The sequence below is a fragment of the Myotis nattereri genome, assembly GCF_964212035.1.
Source record: "Myotis nattereri genome assembly, chromosome: 13".
NCBI classification, from domain to species: Eukaryota; Metazoa; Chordata; class Mammalia; order Chiroptera; family Vespertilionidae; genus Myotis; species Myotis nattereri.
This window is the reverse complement of record NC_138088.1, coordinates 52,809,157-52,826,749: the sequence shown is the minus strand read 5'-3', so window position 1 is coordinate 52,826,749 and position 17,593 is coordinate 52,809,157.

Below are 17,593 nucleotides of genomic sequence, written 5' to 3'. Positions count from 1 at the left end.
AGCCGAGAGTGTTGGGGGAGGGGAGAGAAGACTGCAGATTTGCCAGCCCTTGGCAGGAACCTCTCTATCTTACTTTGTCTAGAGGGCTGCTTCCATCGGGCTTTCCTGCTGGACCAAGATAAAGGCATAAAGCTTTGTCTCCAGGATGGAGAGCAATCAGCACGGTTTTCATCTGAATGACGTTTCTTTCCAAAAGGTAAAGAAGCAACTCTATTACAGGAGAGAGAGAGAGAGAGAGAGAGAGAGAGAGAGAGAGAGAGAGAGAGAGAGAAGGAGAAGGAAGGGAACACATGAGCATTCCCTGCAATGAACATAGAAAATTCAGGCATCCTCTCATAGTCCGCTTGCACATCCAACACTGTGTAAGGGGAAGTCAGACTTTCCTTGTTTCCCTCTGTGATCATTCCATTCCCTCATGCTGGGCAGTTATTTAGAGGCATTTTCCGAAGAGGATGATGCAGCAGAATAGATGGTCCAAAGGACTGCTCTGGTCAAACCTAAATCAAAGTCACTGACTTGGCCGTCTTCATGAAATGAGCTCATACAATGGGTACCCAGCTCCTGGCTCCTGATAGCTGCAGCCCACTGGCCACGGCGGGTGAGCTGGCTACTGTGCAATGGGCATCGAAGTGACTGGTGAACCTGATCCACACTGCCAACTCTGGAGAGCCATGACGGCTCCAGGATCACACAGTCTGGATGTGCCCAGGCCGCATAGTGGGCCAGAAGGGTTGGCTATGTCTACGCTGAATCATTTAGATACATCAACAGGTAGGAATAGATGAGCAAATATCACATACAATTATTTGGAAGAACATGACTGATAAAAATGAACTGAGTTTAAATTACTGGCTTGTGAAGGCATACGGTGCACAGGAACACATGGAGAGATGGTCCTTGAACAATAAAGCACTTAGCACAGCCCTTGGCAGAACCAATGCTTTGTGGGAAATACCGCGCAGCCAACAACAGATCCATGTGTGCGCGCTGTGGCCACGCCCACCTCCCTTTCCAGCGCTGGACTCCCCTGGAGCTGGGCGCTTAGCTTTGTGTCTCCTTCTCCTCAGTGCACTTACTTAAGATTTTGTTTTCTTATTTACAGAACCAGAGAGGTGGAATTAACGGTATCATATTTTAAAAAGTTAGTGTTTAAAAGACAAACTGTCTCCTGAAAATACACAAGAGCGAGAGAAGGGAGCTGCTAAGTGTGCCCAACAAGACCCACATGGGGCAACGCAGTGTCCGCCCAGCCCTGCTCCGGCGGAGACGGCAGCTCAGGTTCTCACTGAAGTCCCAGAAAAAGAGGCCTTGACCAAAGGCCTGAGAATCTCCGCTCTCGTGTTAGATGTGCCAGATAAGAAACCAGATGCTTCTATGTGATTAAAAAACCCCCACACATATATATAAATAAATATATTATTGATTTCAGAGAGGAAGGGAGAGGGAAAGAGATAGAAACATCAATGATGAGAAAGAATCATTGATCGGGTGCCTCCTGCATGTCCCCTACTGGGGATCGAGCCCACAACCTGGGCATGTGCCTTTGACCGGCGTTGAACCTGGGCATTACACCAGCTTCATGATGCAGGAATATTAGCCCCATTTTTTAGAAGAGTGAACAAAAGCACTGAGAGGCTGAGTGGCGTAGCCGACATCCCACAGCCAGCACTCAAACCCCGGCAGGGTCTGGTTTCAGCGTCCACACTCTTCACCCCAGACAGGCCATCTCATACCTTGGCTTCCTGCCATGTGGCCACATCCCCCAGGTCCATCCCTCCAGCAAACACCTCTTCTTTCAAGACGAACTCAGCATCCCTGCCTCTGGGAACCCCTTCTGCACCCCTGTGAGCTAGAACGCCTCCCACTACTGTGTGCGAGGAGAGATGGGGACACAGGCATGTGGCAAAGCTGCACCCCCACACTGTGACATAGCCCACTTGTTAGCAGTGGCACTAAAACCACAGCTCTTAAGTTAACAAAAGTAATGACAGCCCCTAAAATTCACTGGCATTGACTTTCCCTGTCCATCAACCTGAAAATTCATGCCAGATTTTGTAGACGTGAGGTGAAGAGTCCTCTCACTTACCAGTCAGAGCAACTTAGCATGAAAGGCGGACCCAGGCCGCGTGCCAGTCACCTCCTACCACAGGACCAAGCCTGTCATCGTGTGTCCAAGTGGCCAGGACGGTGTGAGAGTTTGATAGGTGTTTGTTGAATGAATGAATGAATGAATGAATGAATGAATTCGGTGTGGCCAGGTCATTTTCTGTTATTAGTAGAAACATCAGTGCCCAGGGAACAAGTTTGCTCTCCTGATCAAATCTCCCCTCCCTCCCAGCCTGTGGTGCAGCCATGCCAGTGGGTCATGCCTCTGCTTGGCAGTCGGAGATGTGCTGACCCACGTGACAGAGCCTCACCTGTATGTAGTGCTTTTACCTGAAACCGACTGCAAGTCTTCGAGTTGTCTGGTCCATCCCGCCACAGTGCTGGGAACTGGGCGTTATCATCACCCTCACTGTGTATGCCAATCCAGTAGAACTGAAGAAAGGTCAAGGACTTACTCAAGGTCACCCCATGGGAGCCGCTCGCCCACCCTCAGAAGCAGGCTTCCTAACTCACAGGCTGGGGTCCTGCCTGCTCTCTTTGACTCCAGTGTCATTCGCTTCAGTGCACATCAGCCAACTCTAGTCACTTATGCATTTCCTGGTATCTGGTATCCTTGACTCCCCACCAAGTCCATTTCCAGTGTGACAATTTACTCCATTAGCCACTCTGAGCTGGAGGATTTAAAAGGAGGGCCACTATTTTCCATGAGGACAATTATTTATGTGCACAAATAATTGTGCACATAATTGGCTAATGGAGAGTGCAATGGGCCACATGTGGGCATAATTAGCCATTTGCCCCTTGTTGGGACAGTGTAATGATCAAAGCAGGCAATTTTATATCTGTGGGTAATTGCACGTGCAGAAGAGAATGACGAGTAGGAAATCCGGCCCTTAATTACTTTTCACGCCATTCTTTCTAGAAAAGGGTTTTAAGGTAACGGTAACTTTCTGGTTCAATTGTCTGCTTGGAGCGGCCGTCAGATCCAGGTGTGGGGAGGAGGCAGAGAGCAGGGCCAAGGGAAGAATGAGCCAGGCTCTTGTGTACCACGCTGAAATCGGATCTTCTGCGCCAGCAAAACCCCAGCAACCATTTACCCTGGACGTTACACCCAGACCCACCTAGAGGTCAGCCATCTGCCTACAGACGGCCAAGCTCAATTTTTATCCCTCTCCACTATTGTGCATCGTTTTTTGCTTTGGCGGTTTCAACGTTTTCCTCACTTTGTGGTTTTATAATCTCAGAAACGCACGTTGGCTTGGCACAGTAAGTGATTTTGTTCGCTGCTGGAAGTGGGTCATTTAAAATGCTTTAACAATACCTTTAGCTAGTCATTCATCTGGAGATATGCATAGAAGAATAAATTGAGAGCAGGTTGCTTTGTGGTTTTTCCGAAACCTTAGATGGCAGAGATTTTACAGTCTCTGCTGTGCCCCCTGCATTCTGGTTTAAGCAGCTCGGCAAAACTTTCCCCGCTCTCCCACTCAATCACACAAAAATACACTTGCTAACAGCAGATCCTAAAAATACACATCACATGTGAGCACAAGGGAAATTATTTCTTAACATGAATTGACTCTTTAGGAATATGCAAGCGGAGTAATTTTTTAAAAAAGAAACTCCAAATCTCCTTTTTTTACCATCTTTCATCTCCAGTATTATTTTTAAAAGGAGGGTTGGGGGTGCAGTATGTGGTGGTTGGGGGACAGGCTTTTTGGGATTTAAAAAACCTGTGATCCAGGCTGGGCTCTGCCACTAGATGTGTGACCTTGGATAAGACACTTAAACATTCTGACTCAATTTCTTCATCTGTAAAATGGGTTGTTCTGAAGATTAAATTGAATATAGGTAAAGTACTTAACACAATGCTAGGCCCATTGTAAGGATTCAAGTAATGGCATCTGTCATTAATAGTAAGAGCCTCATCTTTTAATCTATCGCATACCTTGTCTGTATCAGTCACATGACACTATATTTCCCAGGTACAGGCCTTATTTCCCTACGAAATGGACAGGAATGTTGTCAGCATCGTACCCATAGAAGAGGCTCAATAACTGGCAATGAATGATGGTCCACAATATCACAGGACATCTCACTCTGACATACGCTGACCTTGAGCACACTGCCACACCTCCTCTGATGGCTTCCAGACCTGGATCTTAAACTCTATCCTTCACCCCTTCCTCCCTGGTCACCCTCATAGATGTGGGGCGTCCTTTCTGATCTCCATTTTCATGACCTCTGCAGTCACTCTACTCCAGCCACTCTTCAGACTGCATCATCTCTCAGGCCTGAGGCACCTCAAGATCTTGACTTTTCCTTGACCTTATTGACTTCACCTTCCTGACCTTGCACCTTGCTGGGGACCAATTGTGCATATCTCTTCCCAGCGCTGCTTTTAGTAACTTTACCCCGATAGCTTAGAACCAGTCCCAATGGGCGTATTTACACCAGGAAAGTTAACAAGTGCTACAAATCAAGGCATCCCCCCACCCGTAGGAGAGCCAGTTGTTAACCATGTTTCAATATAACACTGCATATGTTTACAGATACGTACATCAGAAGCCCTACCGCTTTCACACCTCTTCTCCATCATCCCCTATTGATTTCATTTACCTTCCTATTTTGTACCCCAAAGTCAGCTGTCACAATACTACTTATAATACAGAACCCTCTGGTCTCTACTTATGGGTAACTCGAGCACTGTTTTTTTCTGATCCCATTTATTCCTCCTGTTACCCATCTCTCATGACTCCTTATGCCAGCGGTTCTCAACCTGTGGGTCGTGACCCCTTTGGGGGTCCAACGACCCTTTCACAGGGGTCGCCTAAGACCATCGGAAAACACATATATAATTACATATTGTTTTTGTGATTAACCACTATGCTTTATGTTCAATTTGTAACAATGAAAATACATCCTGCATATCAGATATTTACATGATGATTCATAACAGTAGCAAAATGACAGTTATGAAGTAGCAACGAAAATAATTTTATGGTTGGGGGTCACCACAACATGAGGAACTGTATTAAAGGGTCGCGGCATTAGGAAGGTTGAGAACCACTGCCTTATGCGCTCCCCACAGCTGAAATACTTAACCTTCAGCTCGTGATGCCTGTATAATAGGCGATGTTTTAAATAGAATAGCTACTGTCTGTCTGTATTTAATGTTCTGATAGTCACATTATCTCTTTAAAAGGGGGTGGGAGGGGAAAAGAGAGACCTTATGCAGGTCTTTTAATGGCTTGCCCATTGGTCCCTTCAGAATTTTTTAACCCAGTTTTAATACTAATGTAGCCCTTCAGGCCGCGACTTCCATGTGGCATCTGATGCTCCTTTCACTCACTTCAAAATGGAATTCTCTATTGCGCGTCGCCGCACAACTCTTTTAACGCGCCTCAGCCTTGAAGTGTTTACCAAAACTGATATAGCTCTTTCCCGGAAGAAGCAAGTCATAAATATTGCCTTTTTGAAAATTAAAAAATCTACAGTGAGGTGCTTACCTCGAGACGGATGGATCTCAAGGTTGTTGATATACTGCACCCGCGATTGACACGCTCAGCGTTCCGCCTGGAAATGCTCACTGAATCCAGGTCTGGGCCGCAGGGGGCTGGAGGGAGAAGAAAGGTCACCGGGAGGCAGGAGGGGAAGGTGTGGGATGAGATGAAAAAGGAATTATTATGAGGGGCGTGGAGCACTGCTGCTCTGTGTGACTGTTCTCGCGTGACTGAGTGAGAGACGGCACACCGAGCTGTGTATGTTTGGCCCGCACAGTCCTTTTGGAAATTTGAGAGATTTTACACAACAGTTGAGATTTCTGGTTTTTCCTGAGAAATCTTCGGTTGGCCCTCCACGGCCTGCGTGTCTACGTGGGGAATGCAATTGGCTGTAAATGAGGAGCAGCTGCCCCTTTGAAAACAGGCAGGCACTCTCCAGCTGGAAACTGTCCACGCACCCCACCCCCTCCACCCGTAACTGTTTTATTTCCAGCCCAAATCACTCACTTATACTGTCAGCTGGGCCTCGGCAGGCATTTGAGTTTGTGACTTATAGCCTAAAGGAAGCCCTGGAGTTTACCCACATTTAAATTTCCCCCCAAAGTGATGGTTTATAGGATATGGCGGAATCTCAGTATTGTATTCCTCCCCAAACCACCATAGTTCCTTAAATAAAGTAGATGCTCAGTTACCTAGAATTAGGTGGATTAAACATCTGAGTGATATAGGTCCTTGGGGACCTTCTTGCCTGTGGAAATCACGTTATTTCTCGGAACCCCAAGAAAAGCATCCTGGGACACTCAAACATGGGAGGTTGAGCCTTTGTGGTAAGATTCATCGTAAAAGCAAAAGCAAAGGACTTGCCTCTGGTTTCCAGCATCCCATCTCCATCTGCCATAGGAAAAGTCCAATGTTATCTCCAACAAGGCCAGAAATAGGGCCAGTGTCCAGACATTTTGCACGATTGCCCAAGTTCAGTCTGTATCAAAGCTCAGTCCAATTCCCAGCTGTGCTCCCGCCGTCTGGCGCTGCTGTACCCAGTGCCCAGGCGCAGCTTGGAGCCTGCTTGAAGTCCACTTGGCTACTGGCTATTAGGGCCACGTGGTTGGTATGGAGAGAAAACGCAAGAATAAAAGGGGGAAGCGTATGTTTCTGGGCCAGAGAGAGCTTCTTGGTGAAGCTTGGATATTATCTTGGAACAGATTGGGCACTTCTTCAAACTAACCAATTAACTACCCAAGTTTTCACAGGACTACGATGGGCCCATCTCTTAACCAATCTACTTCCTGGATCTTCCCAGGGTTGTGTCTCTTATCCAATCCCACCCGTTTCCCAGGCTAAACAGACAGACCTCTATGGTTAACGCCTTGGTTCCTGTTGCGCATGGGCATACCTTCCCTCATAGTCTGGGCAAGTGGACAGGGAGTTGAAAAGCCAGTCCTTCCTCCCTATATGGGGAGGGAGGGGTGTTAATCCCCTTGGTGGGGCAATGCTGCTATCCCCTGGTATCCCCGGGAGACTATAAAGGTGCAGCTTCCTGGTCAATGCTCCCTAGTTGATTATGCTTAATAGTGTCTGCTTTCCTTTGCTGCCTTCCTTTATTAGTATCTAGCTACTAAGCAAACAGCCTCACTAAAACTCAGGTGCTGCTGGGACATGAGCCCCAGAATGTCACTCACAACACGCGAGGCTTTGCTCTCTCAGCAGCGGAGGGGATGTCCCCTCTGGGTGGGCCTGTAGGACACACAGGCCCTTTGAAGACCAAGAGTTAGAACCCGTGGATTAGGGAAGCTCCTTTCATCAAACACATTTTTTATTGGATCAAGATTCCAGGACTTCATAAAAGGACCAGTTGTTTAACCCACAGTTTCCACTGTGATGGGCATCTGTTTCCTCATTAGAAAGGCAAGGATTGGGTGGTAGAGTGAACGTTTTACAGGATTGCATTCTGGCTTCCTCCAGACGCGGGGTTGGTAAAACTAGAGTTAATCCCAGTATTAGCGTAGGAAGCAAGGTATTAGCACAGGGAGGGAGCAATGGAAATCAGGCACTAAGCATAACCAACTGGGGCGCATGAGCCTGCTTGCTCCCCTAGGAAGCTGCAGCTCCACACCTGTCTGTTCCCCACAGGTCACCGGGGGAAGGGATAACATTAAAGGGGAAGGCAGGCACGTGCTCAGCAGGAGCCAATAGGGTGACCATGGAGGCCTGTCTAATTAACCTGGAAAAGGGGTGGGATTGGATAGGAGACAGAACCCTGAGAGATCTAGGAAATCAATTGGTTCGAGGGCGGGCCCAGTGCAAGCCTGGGAAAGTTTGAGAAGTTGATTGGTTCTTTTGAAAAAGCACCTGGCCCTTCCCAAGCCTGAGAGAATATAACCCAGCTTAACAAAGCAGCACCCCCCCTCCCTCCCCCCAACACGCGCTGGCCCCTTTGGTTGGCGCACTCTCTTTCCTTGTGGCCTTAGCAGCCAAGTGGTGGCAGCCCCACAAACTCCAAACACAGGCTTCAAGGGGGAACCTGGGAGCAGCAGCACAGCAATGGGCCACAGCCAGGAACAGTGCTAAGCTACCTAGACCGGGACTGAGACAGCTGATGTCGGCCCAAGGGCACAGCATCTTTGGATGCTGACCTTCATTTTGGCCTTGATGAAGACGAGGCTGGACTTTTCCCATGATGGGCAGATGGTGATGAGACCTTGGGCACCCAGGGTCAGACTTCTAATCTTACCACACCACAACCTTCCATGCGTGGGTCTCTCAGAAGGCTCTCCTTGGGACTCCATGAAAGAACACGATTTCCACCAGCAGCACCAGCACCTTCACAGTGATGTTTTTATTCATTATGCCTGTTACCGACTTTAAATTTTTCTTTTAATTTCTAAATTCGAATTAAAATAATCAACCTTGTATTTCTGATGTAGAAGAACGTGGGAGTCTGTGAGGATGCTGTTGTGTCGCCATGTTGACTTGTTCTGTATAAAGCCTGGTTTAGGATGGGAAGGGCGTGTGGCTGCTCATCTTTCTGAGCCGTTACCGTCAGCCTCGACCAGTGATGGCGAACCTATGACACGCGTGTCAGAGGTGACACGCGAACTCATTTTTTTGGTTGATTTTCTTTGTTAAATGGCATTTAAATACATAAAATAAATATCAAATGTATAAGTCTTTGTTTTACTATGGTTGCAAATATCAAAAAATTTCTATATGTGACACAGCACCAGAGTTAAGTTAGGGTTTTTCAAAATGCTGACACGCCGAGCTCAAAAGGTTTGCCATCACTGGCCTAGACCCAGTGGAAGCAACAATCCTGCACGGAGATTAATGAAAACCTGTGTCGCACAGCCTTCAAAGCTTCTGCCTGCTCTCAAAGTCATGCACTAGGTCTCATACTAATTAGAGCAGAACAGACTGGGTGCCTTTTCTTTTGGATAGAAAATTTTAAACCAAGAAACTGTTTCCCCCTCTTTTGATGTAACCTGACAACCTGCTGCATAGGGAGCGTCTCCTGTATTGAAGTGAAAGATAAAGAAAGCTCCAAGGTGCTAATGGAATTCCTATCTCCTCTTCTCCAGAAACCAGAAAAGCAGAACGAACAAAGCAGTTTCAGTTCTTAGAATCTCAATAACCCCAATAACCCTTCTCACATTAAAATCCTTTTGAAACATCATTAACTGTTGCAAATCAGATTTGATGCTTAATATGATCGTGTATAAACTAGTTCCATGGAGGAAATTCCCAAAAGGAAAGCAAAAGTATGATCTTAGCTAATAATTTGTTTATCCCATAGCCAATGAGATAGTCTCTGTGAGGGCTTAATTAAAAACTGCCAGAAACTCTCATCTCAGCTTTCAATAAATGAGCAAAGATGGGTTTCCTAGATGAAGACAGGTATGACACATTTAGATCACTTCAAAGCTCTTGAATCCTGGAGACTAGATAAGTATATTATTAAATTTTTATTAAATAGTTGTACTGCAAGACTATAACTCTTAAATAAATCTTCAGTAGCAGCTAATACTTGTCAAGTACCTATTTCACTCCAGATGCTATTCTCAACACTTTTCATACGTTTATTCTTCCCTGCAAGCCTGAGTGTTCCATCTGACATATGGAGAAACAGAGTCTGAGAGAGGCAAAGTCATGTAAGGTCAATTAGTAAGTGTCATCATTGGGATTTGGTCCCAGGTCTAACTAATCCAAAGACTATGATTTAAATAATAATAAACATTTAAGGTTATGAATTTGACAGTAAATACAGCGTTGACTGCATCCTATACACTTTTAAACGTACTATTTTATTTTTTACATTGTCTATTACAGTGTTTATGTCTTCATTTTCAGACACATGTCTTGAGGTATTAAAATTTTTATGATGTATAATTAGAACTTGTTATACTATAAAATTATTAGCTGTTTTTTTAATCATATTTGTCTTGACTATGTCCTGCTACTTCTGATTACTGCCTGTCAAAAACCTGCTTTCCGTAGTTAAACATTCTGCCATTTTAATTTCATTCTGGATGGAAATATTAATGGATAGGAGTAGATAATTAAAAGATGATGGAAAGATGGGAGGTTTAAATGGACAATAAAGAACACAGTTGTGTTTCTGTCGATAAAAACAATGTGCAAAATAAAAATGATTTTAGAGCATGGCAAGATTTTTAGGAGTGCTCAGGTTTTCTAGTTTCTCTTAACAGCTATTTATAAAAAGACAAATGCATTTTATTGAATTATTCATGTGTTTAATTGTGAAAAGTAATTTATATCATGCTTCTCCAATATAACACCTAATAGTTACCATATCAAACCCTTAAAGAGCAAGTGATTAAATAAGGCAATGATATTCATCTCCATGGCCATTGATATAAACACCATTGCTTAATTGGACTTCTCGATATATTTTTGGTACTTGTCTGTTCCCTTTTCTGACTCTCTGCTTCCCCAGTGAGCGATTTAAGGAAAGCTACCGTGTTTACTTACCCTAGCATCCTCTGTGCCTAGCACAGTGCCTAACACAGAATGACACCCGGTAAGGTCTCACTAAATGATACGGGCATCGCCTGGAAATCCTTATTGGACCCTAAGAACTAGCACTGGCCCATGTTCAGCACAAGCTTCCCAAGCCCTTTTGAACACCAAGTGTTAAGATGCAAGGAGCCCTCACGGGGAGGTGAATCGACTTCCTGAGCCCTGGCCTGACTTCCTTCCAACCCCCTACTCTTCCCCATCAAGGTCTTAGCAAGCCTGGTGTACAAGGATGCATGGATGATGATACTACCTGCCCAACTACTCTGAAGACATCCCAGATAAGGAGATGCCTGAACACTGGGTAGGGCGCAAAGTCAAAACTGGGAAGATACACAGGGGACAGTCTATTAAAAAGAGAATTTGAAAAATTTCCTCTAATTTGCCAATGAGGTTGGGGGTCATTGGCAAGTGGAGGTGTGGAAACGGAGACAGTGTGTATACAGATTTGCTCAAAACCTTTACTGGAGAGAGAGAGAGAGAGAGAGAGAGAGAGAGAGAGAGAGAGAGAGAGAGAGAGAATAGTTGCTAGTGGGAATATCAGGGTCAAGGAAGATTTTGTTTTGGCTTTTACTTTGTTTTAAATTCTTGGTAACAATGAAGAGACAAAATCTAGAGAAAAGGCAAGATTGAGCCCTACCCCCTCAGAGCTCCCAAAGAAAGGAGGCCATAATAATTTAAAAAACGATGTAAGTCAGCCATGGCGTAACCTTCAAAGATTACAGGAAATCAGAAAGAATCAAAAGGCCTTAGAGAATGTGACTGTGCAAGTAAATGTCACTTTGACAGTTTCTTTCTTGGAGGTACATTTAAGATTATTTGAGTTGTCATTTTCTCTAGGAAGACTTCACTTTAATTAGACAAATATTGAATCGTTTTCAAGATAAAAATGGTAAAGAATTTGCTTTGAAGTCTTGAGCCTTCAAACACTACCATGTGAATTCCTCGTTGGAGAAACAGTGAGGAATATGGAAATAAGGGCAACCCGGCCTCATAAATGAGGAACTTTGAATGTTAATGGTGCAGTTTCACCGTGAATCTTTTCAAGGGCCAACGAAGAGGCTTTATTATTTCAAATATCACAGATCTGAGAGCTCCCTAAGGGGAATAGTGATAAATATTGATAAAATGTCTATAAAGACAGCAAGGCAAAAATAAGCCTGAAGTTTGACTTGGCAGTTTAAAAAAACTGCCTAACCTTTCATTTAATTGCCTTTTTGCAGCAAACCAGAAATAAGATCTGAATGCAGAATGTGCCCGTTACTCCTGAACTTGCTCTGAAAAAAAATCTGTTATAAGGGGATTTAAAGTGCAATAGCTTTGCTCTCAGCCTGAGTGCAACCAACTGGGGGAATTGAATTTTGGTCTGCTGCTGCACCGTGACAGTGTGTCTCTACGCAGGGCTGGGGGTGGGGGTGAGGGTGGAGGGAGTCCAGGGAGGTACAACTGGTGATGAGCAAGCAGCCTGGCACTGTGGAAGGAGCAAGACATGCGTTTAAATCCAGCGCTTCCATCTGGTAGGTGAGTGAGCCTGCCTCAACTACCAGACCCTCCTGAGCCTCATCCGTCTCGTCTGTTAAATGGTTATATTAATAGCTAACGCAGAGACCAATAGACACCATTCATTCATTCAAGGAGCACTTATTGAATAGCTCTGGGAATACAGCAGTGAACAAAACAGGCTGGCATTTTAGCGCAGGAAGACATACCACAGAACAGGAATGAGTCCATTACACAGTGAGGTGAGAAGGGGAAAGAGAAGGGGGCTAGGCAGGCTGGATTGTTCAGACATGGCGGCCATCTCCCATCCAATGTGACTCTGACCCTTCTCCAGTGCAGGGATGGGTCATTTGTTTCCTCCTCTTGAAACTGGATGGAGTTTTGTGACTTTTCAACGAATAGACTAGATATATGTGGCAGTGAGGCGGTATGAATTCCAAGGCTAGATCATGTGAAATACTGCAGGTCCCACCTTACTTGCTGGAATATTCACCGATGAAGCCTCAGCTGCCATGTAAACAGCTCACTACCCTGAGGCCCCCACGCTATGACATAGTTCAAACCACATGGAGAGACCACCTGGAGGGGCCCCATCTCTACTACATATGAAGAGAGAGAGAATGCAGCCAGCCCCATGCTAGCCCATCTGACTACAGACATATGAAAGACCCAGAAGCCAGACTGCCAGCTGAGCCCTTCCTGGACCCAGGGCCCTGAGACACCAGGAGAAATGACATGTTTGATGATGTCTGAACCACTAAGTGTGGGGGGAGATTTGTTACACAGCAATAGATCACTGGAGCCGTGAGAGCGGGACAGAGAGCACACTTTTACGTAAGGGAGAGGAGAAGGCTTCTCTGAGACATTTGATCCATGGATGGGGGGAAGGAGGGAATGAAGAAGGACATCTGAGCGGGGCTGGGGTGGGGGCTTTCCCAGGCAAAGAGCATCCCAGATGATCCAAGGACCATCAAGAGACCTGAGTGTGAGGAGCAGGGAAGGGAGCTCCTATATAATGCAGCCCAGGACCTGGACGCCGCTCTGAACACCCGAGTTCCACCACCTTCTAGCCATGTCCAGAGCTCCCTCTGTTTATCTCTGGTGTAGCTCTTATGCCATGAGATTGTCTGTTCAACTTTGAGGCCTAGGCTGGCATCAGCTGTTTTCATATCCACAGCTCCTAACACAGGGCATAGCACATGGCACTTGGTGAACTGCCACTCAATGAATGAAGAGATCCCAGCACATGGACAGGGGTGCACGTGCCATTAGGACATGTGCAACCTGCCGGGTTTGCATTCTAGAGAAAAGACCAAACTTAAAAATCTCAATTCCTTCATTTTATTTTTATTTTTTTATTTAAAAAAATATTGTTATTGATTTTAGAGAGGAAAGGAGAGGGAGAGAGAATCATTGATCGGCTGCCTCCTGCACACCCCCTACTGGGGATCGAGCCCACAACCCAGGCATGTGCCCCCGACCAGAATCGAACCCGGACCCTTCGGTCCACAGGTCAACGCTCTATCCACTGAGCCAAACCAGCCAGGGCACAATTCCTTCATTATAAAAGGCATACACTTTCAATGAGACATCTCCTTTAGGACACCTAAGCAGGACACCACACTCTGTACCTCCAGTGTTGAATTCACCTTCTCTTCCTCATCAGCCCTTTTTATGTACCCCCCCCCCTTTTTTTTTAAAGAAGCATTATCTTCTAAAGGCTCACACCTTGGAACCATCTGTGACCTCTGCCATTGTCCTTGTCTCCTCCTCTATTTCCTCTTTCCTGAACTTTCCTACTGGTTTTCTAAGGGGTCCCTGATTCTCCTCTGTCACACTTGCTTATACCTTACAGATTAATCTTCCAACAGTTCAATCCTGATAGTGGCATTCTTCTTTTTTTAAAAAGTCTTCCCTTCCAGCTAAATAAGATCTAACTCCTCCAGCTCTCATTCAAGACTTTTATGATCTCATTCTAACCTCCCTTCCCTAGATCAATTGCCCATCAGTGAGAGGCAAAAAAAGTATTGTCTTCAAAGTTGAGGGGCTTCAGCTGGGTCTTGAAAGATGGATGGAATTCAAATTGGTTTGGTGGTCAGAGCAACAAAGATGTGAAGATTCTTAATCACACTTCTGTCACTTATCACTTGAGTGACCTGGGCAGCCAGTTCACTTGTCTGAATTTTAATGTTCTTAATTCAAAACCAGAGTTCTGACCATTTTCCCAGGTTCTACTGGGGCAGAAGAGCAGAGAAATGCTCCCATTTGATAAAGTCCTTGCCTTCGTGTAGCTCAGCGGTTCTCAACCTGTGGGTCGCGACCCCTTTGGCGGTCTAACAACCTTTTCACAGGGGTCGCCTAAGACCATCCTGCATATCAGATATTTACATTACGATGCATAACAGTAGCAACATTACAGTTATGAAGTAGCAACGAAAATAATTTTATGGTTGGGTCACAACATGAGGAACTGTATTTAAAGGGCCAGAAGGTTGAGAACCACTGGAGCTAATTTCTTCGATCAAGCAAGTCTAATATGACATAGAGTAGGGGAAAGTTTACTTGTTTCTTTGTTTTTTCCCCAAGAGAAATTCCTTGTAACAGAAATTCTCCTTGGAGAAGATCTTTGTCTTGATAGTGAATTTCCTGGTGGTTCTGCTATATCTTAGAAGTTAAACGTACAGTCCAACGGCAGCCTGAGCAGGAACCGGCCTCCCAAGGGGGACCACTATTGTGTGGACAAAATTCCACAGATCTACAGAGGACCAGTGTTCAAAGGTGACGTTATGCAGAAGACAATGGCTCCAGTTCTTTCTCTCTCCGATATTTACAAATAAGACCAATACCTTACAGACCAAGTAAGTTCCTGAATTGAGAAAAGCAAGTTTTCAAGCCAATATCACACTTCCTGCTGATGAGGGAAAGTGGGAATTCAAGCAATTAATTAGAAAAAGAAAAGAGATTTTATCCTATTTGTACCTCAAGTTGAAAAAGCACGTCATAATGGCGAACACAGCACACAATGATCACCAAGACTATCTATATGCTTGGCTGTGAAAGATGAAGGGTTTCAGGAATGATAGATGAGAAAGTCTATTATTGGAAGGTTCAAAAGAGATTTTCTGAGACCTGTAGTCCTGTTTGTTGAACCAAATCTCTGAATGGAGTTCAAATAAAATCTCCTTTCTACAGAAGTGAAGCTATTACTCAAAATCAACCAAGAGCAAAAGAGCCACGCTACAGCAATGGAAACTGGTCAGCTGTTTCCATGCAGAACCGATTTCAGCAAAACCTTCATTTTCTCGGCAACAGCTTGTTATCAGCTCTAAACGCTGCCTGGAAAAAGCCAAGTGATGCTCAGAGCCCAACATTACATGGGTACAACATGGGTGCAATAGCCACTCCTCCACGAGCATAAAATAAGACAAACCAGCAAAAATAATGAAAGGAATCATTTGCATCTCTTGAATACTCAAGATTGGCCCAGTGGTGCTTAGCTATTCATGCCACCTGCTTTGGCTGGGTTCTGGGTGGAAGCTGCTGAGAATATGGCCGTGTGGATTTTCTGTGTTAAAGCGGGAGCTGAGTGTGTACATAATAATACACACTCATTCAGTGCTCAAAGAACACTGACTGTTGATGCTATTGAATGTATAAAGGGGGGTTTAAGTGGGCACTTATAATCCTAAGGATGGCGGGAAACAAATACGATTTTCCCATGCCGAAGAAAAAGATGATAACTTTGGGGAGAGCGTCAGAAGGTGAGGAGTCACAGCTGGGAATCAGAATCCGGTAATAAGCACCTGGTGATTTATGTTCTATTTCTCTGCCAGGTGCCCCTGTTTAAGTCACTGATCATCCGAGTTGTCCCGTCTATTTAATGAGCACAGCGGCGCTTACCTCCAGGGGTGCGGAAAGCCTTAATGAGTTAATGTCTCCCAGGTGAAGGCAAAATACAGGTGCTAAAATGTTAACTAAAGAGGAAGTAAAGAAGGGTTATTCCTCACCTGTCCTGTTTTGTCGGGTGGTACTGAGTAAGAAACTATCAAACTATCTTTGTACATATCATTCTCATTTGCCCCTCCTTTTCGGGTTCCTGTTTTTCTCTCCTCTTGATCTCTTGTACATAAATACACAGGAAAGGTTGTAATTTTTTTTTTCTCTTTATGCCAGGACGTCATGCAGATCCCTGCGGGGCAAGACCATAGGAAAAGAGATTTGTTCATCCATCCAACAAGTGTCGATCCGATCCAATGCTTTCTATAGATAAAGTACTACATTAGCTACCGTGGAAGATAGGAAGTTATTCAGAACATCACTTTTGCCTTCAAAACATCTAGAACTCTTGGGGGGCACATAAGGTATGAATACAATTAATGAAATCAAGCAAGTATTTTAGCAAGAAAGCTCTTCTTAGAAACGAGTGGCCTTTTGAAAGTTAGAGACAGAATTCGGCATGGGCAGGTGCATGCAGGATGGTGCAGGCAGAGGAAGTGGTGCGAGCCAAGGCTTGGGAGGGGTCATACTTGATTTAAAGGGGTGACAACAGCAGTCCGATTTGGTCTAAAAGTGGGTTGTCTGTAGCTGGTTAGGAGCACATTATGGAAGTCATTTAGGGTTTGGTTAAAGAGGACATTAGGTTTCAGGCAAAGGCTTAAACAGTAGTTTCCAATACTTTTAAAAAAATTATGAAATGGGAGAAGAGCTGTATAGCTGAAGAGCTTTCTCCCATTACACTCACACATTTGGGTGCCTTTAAGGAGATCCATGGGACGCTTGGGGCTCTGCAGAGTGCCCTATTTTACAATAGGTGTAGGACAGCCATTAAATGTCTCTAAGCATGGAGGTGAAAATTAGAATAGAATATTCTGGCCCTGGCTGGGGAGCTCAGTTGAGCTTCATTCCGATATGCCAAGGTTTCGAACTTCATCCCTGGTCAGGGCACATACAAGAATCAACCAACAAATCTCTCTCTCTCTCTCTCTCTCTCTCTCTCTCTCTCTTTCTCTCTCTACTCTCCCTTCTTTGTCTCTAAAATCAATCAATAAAAAGTAGAATAGACTATTCTGAATATACATCTGGCAACACAGTTGAATTAATTGCCAGGGAGACAAACTTGAGACAGGAAACAAAACAAAACAAAAATATGCTGGCAGAATGTTTGGCAAATAGTAAGCACTCAATAAATATTGACTGAATGAATGAGTGAATGTATAGTAGCAGCAGGGAAGGAAATATAGAAATATATTGTCAAAGAATAATGGATAGCATTTGCTGATTGATTATGGGAGAGAAGAGAGAGGTTGTGGTGAAAAAAAAAAAATCGAGGTTTCAAGTCTGGGCTCCCGGGAGAAGGGGTAGCACTATTAGGAAATAGGGGAGCACAAGCAGAACTGGTGGGAAGACTATATGTTAGATCCTCAGCAGGTTAAATGCAGTAGGAGACGCTCAGTTGG